The 13,235-nt window shown below is 38.3% G+C and overlaps 1 long non-coding RNA gene across 1 annotated transcript in view; it reads left to right on the forward strand.

The window, feature by feature from the left end:
• LOC129525677 (uncharacterized) overlaps nt 1-8,826 on the forward strand; it is a 34,378-nt gene extending 25,552 nt beyond the window's left edge. The window contains exons 3-4 of the long non-coding RNA XR_008670104.2: nt 5,553-5,636; nt 6,639-8,826. This is a non-coding gene — a long non-coding RNA (uncharacterized lncRNA). The remainder of the gene's footprint in view (nt 1-5,552; nt 5,637-6,638) is intronic.
• Nucleotides 8,827-13,235: the final 4,409 nt, after the last annotated feature.

The following is a 13,235-nucleotide window of genomic DNA, read 5'->3' on the forward strand; positions in this document are numbered from 1 at the left end:
CCATGTGAGAGAAAGTTTTGTTTCATTTCTGAGTCCTTAGCACCTCACACATAGTAGATTTCTGTAAATTTGTATTATTTTTAATTTTTATTGATACATCATAGGTGTGCATATTTTGGGATAACCTGCGATAATGTAATACATCATATAATTTGTAAAGTTCAAACCAGTATAACTGGGATAGCCATCACCTTATATATTTGTCTTTTCTTTATTTTTCAAATATTCAAATTATTATCTTCTAGCTATTTTGAAATATACAATAGATTGTTGTAAACTATAGTCACCCTTCTGATCTATCAAACTCTAGGTCTTAATTATTCTGTTAAACTGTATATTTGTACCCATTAATCAACCTCTCTTCATCCTCGCCTTCCCCTCTACCCTTCCTGGCCTCTGAAAACTACCAATCTATTCTCTATCTTCACAAAATCTACTTTTTAAGTTCCCACATATGAGTGAGAACATGTGATATTTGTCTTTCTGTGCCTGGCTTACTTCACTTAACATAATGACCTCTAGTTCCATCTATGTTGTGCAAATGACAGGGTTTAATTTTTTTTGCCGAATAATATTCCGTCTTATATATATGACACATTTTCTTTATCCATTCATCCGTTTATGGGCACTTAGGTTGATTTTATATTTTGGCTATTGTGACTAGTGTTGCAATAAATGGGGGAGTGCAGACATATCTTTGATATATTGATTTCCTTTCTTTTGGATATATATCTAGTGGTGAAATTGGTGAATCATATAGCAGTTCTATTTTTAGTTTTTTAAGGAACTTCCTTACAGTTTTCCATAATAGCTGTACTAAGTGACATTCCCACCAACTATGTATGAGGGTTCCCCTTTCTCTACATCCCTGCCAGCATCCATTATTCCCTGTCTTTTTGATAAAAGCCATTTTAACTGGGGTGAGATGAAATCTCATTGTGGTTTTGATTTGAGTTTCTCTGATGATTAGTGATATTGAACATTTTTTTCATATACCTGTTGTCCATTTGTATATCTTCTTTTAAGAAATGTCATGCAGCAAGCCAACATGGCACGTGTATGCCTATGTAACAAACCTGCACGTTGTGCATATGTACCCTAAAACTTAAAGTATAATAATAATAATAAGAAGAAATGTTTATTCAGATCTTTTGTCCATTTAAAAATTGGATTATTTGGGATTTTCCTACTGAATTGTTTGAGCTCCTTATATATTCTGGTTATTAATCCCTTGTCAGATGGATATGTGAATTCAATAAAAATTTATCAGCTATATGGTATACACCAGACACCATGCTAAATAATGGGAATACATAAGAACACAAGAAAGACAAGATCACCTCCCTCGTACAACTTATACTCTAGTGAAAGATACACACAACCAAATAAATAAAACAATTACAGCTTGTATTGGGAAGAATATAAACAGTTGGCTGTGAGAGGGAATAATAGAAGGTCCTACTTAGATAAGATGACCAAGAATTTCTGCCTTGAGAAATTGACATTTTTGTTTTTGTTTTTTGAGATGAAGTTTCACTCTTATTGCCCAGGCTGGAGTGCAATGGTGTGATTTCGGCTCACTGCAACCTCCACCTCCTGGGTTCAAGCGATTCTCCTACCTCAGCCTCCTGAGTAGCTGGGATTACAGGCATACCCCACCACACCCGGCTAATTTTGTATTTTTAGTAGAGATGGGGTTTCACCATGTTGGTCAGGCTGGTCTCAAACTCCTGACCTCAGGTGACCCACCCTCCTTGGCCTCCCAAAGTCCTAGGATTACAGGCATGAGCCACAGCACCCAGTGAGAAATTGACATTGAAGTTAAAAACTAAAGAAAGAGAAGGGGCCAACCATGTGAAAAGCTGAAAGAAGAGCATTACAAACAGAAACAAGAGCAAGTGCAAAAATCCTGAAAGAGGAAAGAGGTTGGTGTGTTCTAGGAGCATCAATTGCCGAGGACACTTTTTTGAGACAGAGTCTCGCTCTGTTGCCCAGGTTGGAGTGAAGTGGTGCAATCTCGGCTCACTGCAACCTCTCCCTCCAAGGTTCAAGTGATTCTCCTGCCTCCTGAGTAGCTGGGACCAGGTGTAAACCACCACACCTGACTAATTTTTTTGTATTTTTAGTAGAGATGGCATTTCACCATGTTGGCCAGGCTAGTTTCAAACTCCTGGCCTCAAGTGATCCACCCATCTCGGCCTCCCAAAGTGCTGGAATTACAAGCATGAGCCACCATGCCCAGCCTGCACAGGACACTTTGACTGCAGAGTTGTGACTGATGAGATAAGATACATGGTGCGAAGTTGGAGACTTCAGGCAGGTGTTCCAATCATGCAGGGGTCTTTCTAGCCATAGCCAGGCACTTGGATTTGTTCTAAAAGGCTGGAAAAACATGAAAGTGTTTTAAAGAGGAGAATGGCATGCTCTAGTTACATTTCAGGAGTTTACTCTGGTTATGTTGATAAGGGAATGTAAGGAAGTTTCCATAGAAGTGGAGGGACCAGTCAAAAGCCATCACAGTAAATCAGGAGAGGAAGAGCGTAATTTAAACTGGCACGGTCCCAAGTGAAGATGGGGAAAAGTGAATGAATTCAAGATGCATTTGGGAGGTAGAACCCCATTTGGACTGGCAAGTGAACTGACAATGAAGGATAAGGGAAAGGGAAAGGATTTTAACTCCCAGACTTCTGACTTCAGTAACTGAGTGAATAACGTTGCCATGTATAAGATACAAATAATGGGGGAAATAGATTGGAAGGGCACAAGGAAATCAAATATTCTATTTTGACTATGCTAAATTTGAAATGTGTGTGACACAACAAAATAGAGATGTCAGATAAGCAGTTTGAATATAGTAATCTGGGGCTTAGATGAAAGGTCTAGTCTTGACATATACATGTAGATGTCATCAGCATGAAGCATTAGAAAGTGGATGAGATCCCTAAAGAACAGAGTAAACGTGGAGAAGATAGAACGATATTCAGAAACCAAGATCGAGGCACTGGGAGTGCTCATTGTTACTATGGCATTGCTTCTCTGAGGCTGCCTCACTAACTGAGCTAGGGAAATACATGTATGCATATACATATGTACATATATAGGTATTTTCACATATGCATGTATATACATATATGCATACATGCATTTACATCTATGTTAATTAATTAATTTATTTATTTTTGGGACGGAGTCTTGCTTCTTTGCCCAGGCTGGAGTGCAATGGCTTGATCTCAGCTCACTGCAACCTCTGCCTCCTGGTTCAAGCGATTCATCTGCCTCAGCCTCCTGAGTAGCTGGGATTACAGGAGTGTGCCACCATGTCCTGCTAATTTTTGTATTTTTAGTAGAGATGGGGTTTCACCATGTTGGCCAGGCTGGTCTTGAACTCCTGACCTCAAGTGTTCCACCTGCCTGGGCCTCCCAAAGTGCTGAGATTACAGGTGTGAGCCACCGTGCCCAGCCCTATGTTTATTCTTTATATCTGTCTTTATATATTGAAAACCATAAGTTCACACTGACAGGTTCAATTCTAATCCATTGCCACAGGGCTTAGTCTAGCTTTCCCCTTCCATGTTTACACCTCTTTTCTCTGACAGTGAGCAACTTGACTGTCATTATCCTGAATATTCTGCTAATTTGCTTAATCTCCCTGCATGTTGCCAATTTCCTGACACCTTTAGGCTGCTACCTTGCTAGAACACTCTTCCTACGCAGGCCTGGCCCCCATGAGGCTGCCTTCTGGCGAGAAAGGGAGGAAAGCTCACTTTCCTTATTTTGGTTCTGCACATTAAGTATATTATTTGGCATTTTATTTGTTTTGTTGCTATTTTGAATAAGCATTTCTTTTTCACTATATTTTCTGTTCATTGCTTGTATTTGAAAAGACTACAATGTATAGTTTCATTTTTTCATATTTGCCTATTTGAAGTGAAAAAAGTTTGTATTTCATTACTCATTGGTTATTAGTAATATTGAACATTTTCAAGTGTTTATTAGCCATTTTAATTTATGTTTCCATGAACTTCCTGAATCCTTTGCCTTTTATTCTATGGAAATCTTTTATTACTTTTTTTTAAAAAATCAACTTTCTTGAGTTCTTTATTATTATTATTTTTTTTTTTTTTTGAGAAAGGGTCTTGCTCTATCGCCTGGGCTGGAGTGCAGTGGTATGATCTCGGCTCACTGCAGCCTCCACCTCCTGAGCTCAAGTGATCCTCCCATCTTAGCCTCACAAGTAGCTGAGCCTACAGGCATGGACCACCACATCCGGTTAATTTTTAAATTTTTGTTTACAGATGGGTTTTCATCATGTTGTCCAGGCTAGTCTCAAACTCCTGAGCTCAAGCAATCTGCCTGCCTCAGCCTCCCAAAGTGCTAGGATTAAAGGCATGAGCCACCAAGCCCAGCCTTGAGTTCTTTATAAATTCAGGATAACTGTTGCAAATATTTTCCAAATTGACTGTTTTAATTTTTATTTTTTTTAATTTACAGAATTTTGATTTTTCATATGGTCAAATGTGTTGATCTTTTTCTTCATGGTTTCTTTTTTTTTTTTCTTTTGAGACAGAGTTTCTCTCTTTTTGCCCAGGCTGGAATGCAATGGCACGATCTCAGCTCACTGCAACCTCTGCCTCCCAGGTTCAAGTGATTCTCTTGCTTCAGCCTCCCAAGTAGCTGGGATTACAGGCGGCTGCCACTATGCCCAGCTAATTTTTGTCTTTTTAGTAGAGACGGGGTTTCACCATGTTGGCCAGGATGGTTTTGATCTCTTGACCTTGTGATCTGCCCGCCTCAGCCTCCCAAAGTGCTGGGATTACAAACGTGAGCCTCCGTGCCTGGCCACTGTGATTTCTTATACTATGTTTAAGCTTCGAACTCCCTTTCCTATCCAGAGGTCAGATATTCACCTATGTATTACTTTAGCTAAACATTTTTAGAAAATTTACATTTTAACATTTTATCCATCTAGAATTTATTTTATTACATTTTTAGCCAATTTGTGGATAATTTGAATATATTAGGAATATTAATGTTTTACCTGTCACAATTGATGCAGCTGTTCATTTGCCATTTTAACCTATTTCATTTTGATTTATCCCCTTCTTGCTTTTAAGTTTAGAATGACTTCCCCTATCCAGAGACTTAATAAACATACACTTACGCTTTCTTTTTTCTCTTTTTTTCCTCTCCTCTTTTTCTCCTCCTCCTTCTTTTTCTTTAGCATGTGCCTCAAGGCCAGCTATAAGTAAAACAGAACCCCTAAACTAGCCCCAGATCACTCTGGTCTCTTGGGGGTCTTACAGACCAAGCAATACGTGGGATTGAGGTGGATTTTTCTAACACACACTCCCCTCCCTTTCCCTCCTACATAAAAAGCAGTCCAGTGTTGAACTTCCCAATAAGTGTATGTATACCTGACAATTCATAAACTGCTGAAGTGAAAGGTGGCCTTTAGATATTCCGTATATAAATTTAGCCATTTATACAGAGGGAATGAAAAAAAAAGTGGCCTGATTCTGATCAGATGCTGCTTGTTTCTCCTTACACCACAGGGTTCTGTTCTATGTCATTTCCTTTGAAGTCAGTGGGAGCTCTGTGCAGGACGGCAACATGAACACCGACCTCTATACATGAAGGTGAGAACTGCCATTACGATAAACTATTCAGCAGTGTGGTGGAGGGAGCATTGGTTTAACACACTTGGTGGCTACCCTGCAGATCCCACTGTCTGTGAGAGCTTTGTTCAACTGGAGCAAACAAGAACTTTTTGAATCTTGACATACAAGGGCTCATTCAGCAGAGCATCCCCTGTTATGAGAGGAGGCACAGTGCTGGGCAGACATTGCAGTTTTTAGCCAGCACACTGAGGACATTTCTCTCATTCTCTCCATCTGTAAAGAGTCTGTTTTCAAGACCCCCAAAATGGTTTTCTATAGATTAGAAAGGAGTATAAATATTTTTACATGTTTGTACCCAATTACACAAAAAAGAAGGCAAAGTGCAATTGTATAAAAGTAGGTAGGCCTTTTCAAGATGGAAAGAAAGAATTCTTTGAAAATTTTAGTTGAAGGGGTAATGTGATGAAAAGCAGAGCTCATAAAAGAAACAATGAAAAAAACTTTGACATGGAGAAGGTATTGAAAATGAAGAATCATGTATATTTGCTTTCTATCTCAGGATCATTATTTTGTTCACTGGTCAACAGAGTCTTTCTCCCTCCACTCCTTGTCACAATGGCTTACATGCCATTTATTAGAAACCTGAATCAAACGATGCTTTCAGGTTATTAGTCTACAAACATCTGAATGAGTGGAAGTTAAAGAGCAAATTGCCCAAGGTGATTTTTTCCCTACCCATCCCATCGCCGGACTTTGCAGTGGCGGTGCACCCTTCCTGATTCCTTCATCACATCATTCTGCTCCTGCCTCTAGGCCTTGACTTGAGCTGTAGCATATACTCAGCTTCAAGGCCCCTCACTTACAAGCACCCCTCTGAGGGCCGTACACTAGTGTTTTGTATTTGTAATTTGTCCTATTGGATGGCATTGGTGGAGCAGGCATTTCCAACTTACAGTTTTGAATGCTTTTTCAGGAAATGTGTATCCATCTCTGTATATAGAATACTTTTTCTTTCCACAGGCCATCAAGTGGTTAACATATAGACAGTATTTAAATCCTTGGGACTGGACGAGATTACCAAGGGAGGAAATGTAGATGAAGGAGAAGAGAAAGGATGGAGTTCTGGAGCACTACAAATTTAAGAGACTGGGGAGAAGAGGAGAAACCCAGAAAATCTACCTTGGAGATCACTGCGTAATACTACACTGGGAGCAGTATCATTCTTTGAAATAATAATTATAATGTAATATAACAGTTATAAACTATTCCAGTGTGTGAACATGCCCTTTATTCAAGCAGTTCTCTACCAGTCTTAACTGGTCTTCCTGCTCTCAGTTTATCCTTACTCCAATCCTTTGTAAATACTGCTTATGCTAACCTTGGATTAATCTTAGTTATTTATGCCTGGATGAAAAATGGAAAAATTGGACACATATTGCATTTATATAATGAAATACAATGCAGTTTATTAAAAATCATGTTGAAAAACCCACAACATAATGTTGAATAAAAAAAAGCATAATCCCAGTCTACACACACACACACACACACACACGTGCACACACACAAATATATGACCAGAAATAAAATGCTGTACATTTAGCCATCAAAGTTTAACATATTTATGGATGATGGATTTCCAAGTAATTTTTATTTTCATTTTTTATTTTACTATTATGTATGTATGTATGTATGTATGTATGTATGTATGTATGTATTTATTGAGACAAAGTCTCACTCTGTCACCCAGGCTGGAGCGCAGTGGTGCGATCTCGGCTCACTGCAACCTCTGTGTCCCAGTTTCAAGAGATTCTCCTGCCTCAGTCTCTGAGTAGCTGGGATTATAGGTGCATGCCAATTTTTATTCTATTTTTGGTGGTTTTCTGTGTTTTGCAAATTTTCTTCATAAAAAAAGAAAGATTTTTAGAAAGCATACTTTAATCATGTTGCTTCACAGGAAACCAGCTTTGATTCTTTACTGCCTAAAAAGATAATGTCCAAATATCTTAATTTAGTAGTGAAGGCCCTTCAGAGCAGAGGCCCAACCTACTTACTCAAAGTTTTCTCCTAGTTGGCACAAACCCTTTGTTGCAGTTAAAAGGATCTGCTCAAGGTCTGCTAGATGTGCTTGGTACCTTGCTGCATCTGTACTTTTTTTTTAATGCTAGGATCCTTTTCATGTCCCTTCTTTTCCTATAATTTCCAAAATCCTTTAAGACATGATTTAAGTTCTATCTCTTACCTGAAGACCATGAGTGAGGGACGAGGTCTCCAAAAATGAATGACTCTGTTATTCATTCAGCATTTACCACAGGATCCTTAGCATTATTACGGTTCTTTTTCTATGAGCCCATAACTTATCTCCCTAACTGGCACTTTTAAGCACTTAGAGGACTTGTTCTGTAACTTGGAGTTCTTGGTATTCCCCTGACCTCCTATGCATATTGAGTATGCAATAAACATTTGTAGTAGTTTAGATCCAGGGTTATTTCAAATAAATATAATTTTTGAAATTTGAAATAATTCTGGATCTCTCTTTCTCTATGCGTTCTATGTGCATTGAACTTGCTGAAGGAGTAACAGATTTTCAGCAGTTAATTTCCTATAAGGGAAAAATTTAAATAAACTTAATTATAAACTATTGCTTAAATATTTTTCCTGCACCAAAGGTCATTGGTTATTTTTGCTTCAGGGAACATTCTCTTTTTACTGTCTCCTGAAATACAACTGAAATACAATGTAGCTTTCCTTTTCTTCTTTATTCCCTGATCCCAAATATAATCTCCACATGTGCTCTATCTTTGTAGGTGAAATACTTCCTGCCTCAGTGAAATCCAGCTCCCAGTGAATTTCTTTGGTTTAGAGAGCAACTTGAGGATTTTGCATTTGGCACCATTCAATTTCCTTGGCATCTCTCCATAGTCACCATTTAGAAGGCTCCTGGTCAGTAGGATTTCTCTCCCTCTTACACTCTGTAGAGATTAAAAAAGGATTGTATTACAGGGGCTTGGAAATGTGATGGAAAATGAAATTTGCTTTAGCAAAAATGGAAGCTTTTGAAACTCAAGTTGTTCTAACAGGACCCTTAGACAAGAATAGTTTTTAGGGGAGCAAAATGGCAGATACGGTTTAAGTTCCTTATTTAGATTGCCACTAAGAAATACTATGATGTGTAAAATCGCTCACTCAAATAAAGTCATTTGCAAAACAATATGATTACATTTACGTATTTAAAAATATTGGTGCATACATACATATAAAACAAGCTTGGATTAAGATCTTAAGACAGATTGTGGCCAGGCGCGGTGGCTCATGCCTGTAATCCCAGCACTTTGGGAGGCCAAGGCAGGCGGATCACCTGAGGTCAGGAGTTCGAGACAAGCCTGGCCAACATGGTGAAACGCCGTCTCTACTAAAAATACAAAAAAAAAAAAAGTTAGCTGGGCATGGTGGCAGGCACCTGTAATCCCAGCTACTTGGGAGGCTGAGGCAGGAGAATCGCTTGAACCTGGGAGGCGGAGGTTGCAGTGAACCAAGATAGCACCATTGCACTCCAGCCTGGGGGACAAGAGCGAGACTTCGTCTCAAAAAAAAAAGAAAAAAAGAAAAAAGAAAAATCGTAAGCACTAAAGAGCTTATGGTCCATAGTAAATATTATTTTACTGTTTAATTTAAGAATTTAAACCATGTTAAAATTAAATTAGTATAAGGAAGTCCTAACAAGCTGTGATTTTTTTTTATATCTATGCATTTGTAAAAACACAAATTTCTTTTTTTTTTTTTTGGCACGTGTATAAGATCTTTATTATCAAAAGTTTCTCTAAGAATTTCACTTTCGTAATTTTTTTTCATATCGCATTGAAATTTTAACCACATTTTCCTCCTTCTATTTTGTAAATTAATAATGATTGAAAAACATAAAATTCTTTAAATATTTTTTTTGGTGGGGCCAGGCACAGTGGCACATGCCTGTAATTCCAGCTACTAGGGAGGCTGAGGCAGGAGGATTGCTTGAGCCCAGCAGTTCGAGATCAGCCCAGGCATCATTGTGAAATTTCATCTTTTGGGTGCTTTAAGCACATACTTTCATGTTTCCATTGGGTTTTCTTTATATGAATATAAATGCACAGATAAATGCCTGGAAAGCAACACACCAAATCATTTATAGTGGTTACATCTGCAGAGAAGAATGGGCTGGGGCATGGGGAGTATTAGTGATGAAGAGGTACTTTTAAATTTTACCCAATTTTTTCCTAATCATCTATAATAAAAATGTAGTCATTTATTACATGCACAATGATTATAAGGAATAAAAATAGCTGGGCACAGTGGCTCATGCCTGTAGTCCCAACACTTTGGGAGGTTAAGCAGGGCAGATCACTTGAGCCTAGGACCAGCCTGGGCAACATGGCAAAACTGTGTCTCTACAAAAAATATAAAAATTAGCTGGGCATGGTGGCGCACACCTGTAGTGCCAGCCACTCAGGAGGCTGAGGTGGGAGGATCGCTTGAGCTCAGATGATCAAGGCTGCAGTGACTGCACCACTGCGCATCAGCCTGGGTGGCAGAGCAAGAACCTCTCTCCAGAAAAAAAAAGAAAGACTAAACAGACTGGGAAAATGAAAATGAAATGTCTCACCTTTCCTTTTGATATCAAAGTTCAATATTAAAGAGCTTATATTTGATGAATATTAACATGGTAACCTAGAGGGCAGTACCAATTATTCTCCAAGTTGAATGGATTGACTTACTATCCAATAACATGGCTAGACTGCTGCCTATTTTTTTTTTTTTAGATATTGCTGCAAGTCATCACCACTGCTAATGTTCACTGAGCCCTTATAGTCTGCCAGCCACTAGTTCAGAGTTCTACATGTATTAATTTGTTGAACTCTCACAAAAATCCTGTGAAGTGGGTATTATTATTATTGTAATTTTTATAGTGAAGAGATAGAGGTTGGAGATTAGCTGTCTTGTATGAGCTGGGTCGCACAGCCAGCAAGTGATGAAACTGAGATGTGTCACTGGCAGTCTGACTTCAGATTCTGCATAGGAAAGAGGAAGGGAGTAGAGCCAGTCTGTGGTTTAAGATTTTTATTTGATTTAATAGTTGGTATATACACTTTTGTCTAACTGGGAGGTGACTAAAGGCATCTGGGTCTGGTTGATGTGCTGGTTGAAAATTACTATTATTATGAGGATGATTATTATAGTATTTAGTAATTATGCAGTGCTTTATACTTCAAAGAGCTATGCTGTGTAATCATTTATTAGCTATGTCTCACAACATCTCTAAGATATAAAGATGCATTTATCATGCATATTTTGCAGAAAGAGAAGCTGAGGCAAGGTAAGATGGGCAGTGTTTTGATAAAAAAGGAGTAAGAGTGGAAGGCAACCTCTTAAATTCCTGATACTACATAATTCAATGTGGACAACAGAAATTTAATTAATTTAAGCCTTTTAAAGAAAAGTGCCAGTTCCAGTACTTTTTCATGATATTTAGTTAAAAATTAAATGTAAAATATACCAAAGGTTGATGAGCATTCCCTTTTAAGTTCTCTATTTTTGAACTTTCTCTGCATTTGTGTCAATGTGACATTTTTGCTCAAATTCAACCTTGACATCTCCCATTTCTCCACGCAAGCACAATTTGACTAGAGATATTGGTTTTCACTGTCAGTATTATATGGCTTCAAATTTCTTCCGTTGTTTGTGAAACCACGTGCATAGGATTCGTTATGATAACTTTCAACAGAAACAAACTTCATGCAAGAACTATATGGGAATTAAAAGAAGTTTTAGACATGTGGCAGTTTGTCCATTTCAAAAATGAAGATTATAAACATGTCAATATGACTTGGGGTGGGAGAGGGAAAAGGATCTATGTGGGTTTATTATAGTGACCTATAAAAGGCCTGGAAGAGATTTATACATTCTTCTATAAATCTGGTTGTCTCTTTCAGTTGGGAGGCAGTCATGGCCATGGCACATGGAAAAGGATCAATAAATATTAGTTTAGTGGTTATTAGTGTGTCTCTGGGGACAGACTGCTTGGATTCTAATCCTGACCTCATCATTTGCTAGCTACCTGAACTAGCTTTGCCTGTGTCTCCATCCAGGAAAAAATAAATTAAAAAATATATATATACCCTATAGGGTCGTTTGTCATCAAATCTATTTAAGTAATTGCTATTATTCATTTTTTGTCTTTCCAAGGCTGTTGACAAATAACATTAGCTACAACTCCATTAAAACGTTGGTGGTAATGATATTTATAATTTGATGTATGCACTTGCCTTGCTTGTTTAGAAATGGTACAACGTGGCCAGGCATGGTGGCTTACACCTGTAATCCCAGCACTTTGGGAGGCTGAGGCGGGCATATCACCTGAAGTCAGAAGTTCTAGACCAGCCTGGCCCAACATGGTGAAACCCGGTCTCTACTAAAAATACAAAAATTAACCGGGCATGGTAGTGGGCACCTGTAATCCCAGCTACTCGGGAGACTGAGGCAGGAGAATCACTTGAACTTGAGAGGCGGAGGTTGCAGTGAGCTGAGATCGTGCCACTGCACTCCAGGCTGGGTGACAGAATGAAACTCTGTCTCAAAAAAAAAAAAAAAAAAAAAAAGTACAATGTAGTACCCCACAATTGCTATCCCAGAAAAACAATTTAAAATTACCTCAAAATACATTGAATAGTTATGAGCACATGTAAAATATATAAGGCAAAATTCTATACTTGTTTCTTTAAAACATCCATATGATGTTTTGGGACCAGTGGTCCCAAACTCTGTCTACCATAAAGATACCACATGTGGGTAAGGCCAACTCACTGCACTATTTGATGAAGAGAGATGCTGCATCTAGCTAAAGTCACTGATGCCTTGTGGATGCATGCCAGACGTCTGCCAGAGTGTTTAAGTTTTCAAGGAATGCCAGAAATTGGGATTTTTTTTTACATGACATTTCTCAATTTTAAAATTTTGACTCAATTTATTTCATGGTACAAAACTCTCTGGATCAAACAATACATTTGTCAAATCTTTGCCATAAATATTTACACTAATACATATGTACTAGTTACACTGTGCTGTTATTCAAAGCAAATGTTTTTGAGGCATGAATAAAAGATGAGGAAGACAAAATATAAAAAGGTCTTCAGAAACTCACAAGTCTAGTGGGGAGATAGGCAACAGTGTCACAGAAAAGAGTGAAAAGTGTCACAGTAGAGTGTGGAAGTTAGAACTTAAGCTGTGTGGTTAGGATCAGATCTGCATTAAACCAACAAAATCAAAGAACCCCATTATTTCAAAGCTTGGCAAAGGGTGGACACCCAAGTAGATGGCTCTTTTGTTTAACAAAACACCTTAATGGATTTTGGGGGTAGGAGCTATGCATAGACAGGGCCACAGCCTTGCACAGTTCCAGGGGGCATCATTTGTGTTTGTCACCTCTTGAGCATCATTCATGTTGTATTCTTTGTGAATAGCACCCCCTGGAATTGCACAACATGGTAATTGTGTCAATAAAGGTGGCCTGGAGTCTGGCCTGAGATGAGGATTGAGAGTTAAATCCTTCTACATAATAAAGTAAAAGGAATTTTAAGTCTTTCC

This window comes from Gorilla gorilla, chromosome 10 (assembly GCF_029281585.2).
Source record: "Gorilla gorilla gorilla isolate KB3781 chromosome 10, NHGRI_mGorGor1-v2.1_pri, whole genome shotgun sequence".
In the NCBI taxonomy this organism is placed as follows: domain Eukaryota; kingdom Metazoa; phylum Chordata; class Mammalia; order Primates; family Hominidae; genus Gorilla; species Gorilla gorilla.